A 3,766-nucleotide genomic window follows, 5' to 3' on the forward strand; every position below is an offset into this window, starting at 1 on the left:
TTCGTCAATGAGAATTGATTGTTGTGAAGATGTGATGTTTTAAGCGTCAATACCACACAAGAGGGAGTGATTTGTGTAGTACCCAATTTTCGCTTAACTTAACTATGGAAGGACCTGGTCCTTCTAGGTGTTCCAACTACTACTGTTTGCGGAATAATAAATATAGAAAATAAAGAACACAGAGATTTTTACGTGGAAAACACCTGGCTCAAAAGGTGAAAAAACCACGACCTACTACTCAGTAGGATTTTCCCAAACTTCCACTAAAATCACTGAGCCAAAACAACATTTACAAAAACTCTTTGTAAACCTAAGGATTAACTCTAATCCCGTTGTGGCACACAGCCTCAACTGTTGCGACAACTTCAAGTTAACTCTAATTTGAACACTCTAGGTACCTAATGCAATTGCTTCTATGAAAATTGAAAGGTACAATGTAAAATCACCTACTACAATTGAACTAGAATAAAAGATAGATACATGGAACTGGTTCTTCTATCTCGTTCAAGTAGCTTCAGGATTGCATACTCAAATCACACGTAAATTGCTTGCAAAATTGCCTTGCTCTTTTGCTCTCAATTTAAGTTTAACTTCTGCTTATGTGTATTGCCTGTAAAAGAGAACAATACTAACATTTAATCGGTTAGTAATCAGAGTTTGAGTGGGATTCGATTGCTACTCTTCTATCGTAGAAGAGTTCATGATGATCTCAAACTCTAACACTATCTTCATCCTAAACTATGTTCTCTTCATGTAAGGAGTCTTTCTCTCCTTATCCAATATCCAACTTTTTCGATCAGATCAGGAGATATTGTTGCTTCATCAGTTAGACGTATCTCTTTCACGTGCATCTCACATGTACAGATTGATCATGATTGTGCTTCACAAGATGGACCTGGTCCATGTCTGAGTTCTTTTGGCAATCTTCAAAACTTCACCTGTTCTTGGGCCAACAAGATGGTTGCATGTTATATTATAAAGATGATGAAACTTTAAACAATTGTAAATTTTGCGAAAAGCCTCGTTTCAAGAGGCTTTCCAGCAGGAATATGGTCGCTATCAAGTCGATGCATTATTTACCTCTTATACCTGGGTTAAAGAGGTTATATGCGTCGATGAGTTCTGCTCCTCATATGAGATGGCACTTTGAAAATAGAAGACCACCTGGTGTTATGTGTCATCCTTCAGATGGAGAAGCTTGGAAGCACTTTGATAGGACATATCCAGATTTTGCTAGTGAACCAAGGAACATTCGGTTAGGTCTGTGTGCGGATGGCTTCACGCCTTTTTCTATATCTGCGATACCATATTCATGTTCGTCTGTCTTTCTTACACCTTATAATCTACCACCCGAGTTGTGCATGACTAGACCATATATATTCTTAAATTGTATTATCCCCGGTCCACGTAATCCGAAAAGTTTGATTGATGTATATTTGCAACCTTTGATTGATGAGCTAAAACAATTATGGTACGATGGTGTTGAAACATATGACATATCAACCAAGCAGAATTTTAATTTGCGTGCTAATTTAATGTGGACAATTAACGATTTTCCTGTGTATGGAATGTTGTCTGGGTGGATGACTGCTGGGAAGCTCGCTTGTCCTTACTGCATGGAAAATAGTAAAGCGTTCACTTTGAAACATGGCCGAAAGCAATCATGGTTTGATTGTCATCGTCAATTCTTGCTTCCTAATCATGAGTTTAGACGGATGAAAAATACATTCAAAAAGAATAAAATGGAATATAATTCTCCACCTCTGATACTTTCAGGTGAGGAAATTTGGGAGAGGGTCCAGAACTTCAGTAAAGTTACTGAAGCTCCCCCTTAAAGATTCCCCGGATATGGTGTTACTCATAATTGGACGAAACAGAGTATATTTTGGGAGTTGCCTTATTGGAAGGATAATCTTCTCCATCACAACCTTGATATCATGTATGTTGAGAAGAATTATTTTGACAATTTGTTCAACACAGTGATAGATGTTAAAGGTAAGACAAAGGATAACCCGAAGGCTAGAATGGACTTACAAGAATATTGTAGGCGGCCTGAATTATACTTGCAGACAGAAAACAATGGTAAGATATTCAAGCCCAAAGCAAGTTACACATTCACTTTGGAGGAAAGACGGCAAATTTGTGATTGGGTAACGAAATTGAAGATGCATGAGGGTTACGTCGAACCTTGGAAAAAAGTTGATATGGAGGTAAGGAAGTTGAGCCATTTGAAAAGTCATGACTGTCATGTTTTCATGGAGACCTTAGTGCCTATTGCATTTTGTGGTTTGCCTGAAAAAATCTGGAAACCCATCACAGAGATTAGTTTGTTTTTCAAAGACTTATGTTCTTCCACATTAAGGGAAGAAAACCTACTCCGGATGGATCAGAACATTCGTGTAACTTCTACTAAGATGGAAAAGATATTTCCATGTGGTTTTTTTGATGTGATGGAACACCTTCCAATCCACCTTGTACACGAGGCATGACTTGGAGGGCATGTTCAATGCAGATGGATGTATCCCTTTGAGAGGTAATATTATAAGTTTGATGTAATATTTTGTTTTATTTGAATGTTCTTGGCTAACCTGAAATTTTGTAGGACAATTGGCAAATGCAAACAATTTGTTAAGCAGAGGAATAGGATTGAAGGATCTATATGCGAAGCTTATCTTGCAAAGGAAACTGCTCATTTTGGTTCTTATTATTTTGAGAGTAATGTGCCATATTCTAGGAATAGGCCCAATAGGCACACGGTCGAATGTGTGAATGATCCATTATATCCATCTATGTCCATATTCCATCAACCAGGCCGATGTTCTAAGGATGTTAGAAAGAGAAGTTTGAGTGATATGGAGTACAAGTCAGCTACACTTCATGTATTGCTAAATTGTCCCGAAGTTGTACCATTTCTCAAGTAAGTATTGATTTAGTAGTTATCAAAATATAAAATTTACTGTGATTACATCTCAATACAACTACTACAAACATTTGATGTGTCACAGTCACTTCGTGGATCAATTTGGCCATAATGCTGTATAAACGAGATTTGATACGTGGTTCAAACAATTTGTAAGTTTATCCTTATAATATTCTAACACTATGTAGGTAAACAATGTTTGGAAGTTATGCTAACTTATGAATTTTTTATACAATATGTAGGTAAATTATCCAAATAATGGTGTAAATCAATTTTAGAAAGATATATCTTGGGGACCTGGGCTTCAGGTCACAACAATGTCTAAGTACGTTGTGAATGGTTATAAGTTTCATACAGAGGATTTCTCTAAAAATAAAAATAGCAACAACAGTGTGGTGTGGGTTCAAGGTGGTGATGGCAACCAAGTTGGAGATATTGATTATTATGGTGTGCTCAAAGAAATAATAGAACTAGAATATACAGGTTGGCCATTTAAGAAATTGATACTCTTTAGATGCAAGTGGTTTGACCCAAATCTAACAAGAAGTACAACAGTACACAATCAATACAACATAATTGAGGTTAATCATACGAGGGAGTATGATCGCTATGATCCTTTCATAATTGCACATAATGTTAGGAAAGTGTATTATACTCCTTATCCATTACGGCGAAACAAGTCTGATTGGTGGGTTGTAATAAAAACTAAGCCTGTAAGTAGGGTGGAAGTCGAGAATGTGTTAAATGTTGCATATCAAAACGATATCTCTAGTGTTCACCAAATAGTGGACGAAATTTAGAAAATAATTTGGAACATGTTGAACACATATTAGAAGAAGTTGATAT

Source organism: Nicotiana sylvestris, chromosome 8 (genome assembly GCF_000393655.2).
Source record: "Nicotiana sylvestris chromosome 8, ASM39365v2, whole genome shotgun sequence".
Classification (NCBI taxonomy): domain Eukaryota; kingdom Viridiplantae; phylum Streptophyta; class Magnoliopsida; order Solanales; family Solanaceae; genus Nicotiana; species Nicotiana sylvestris.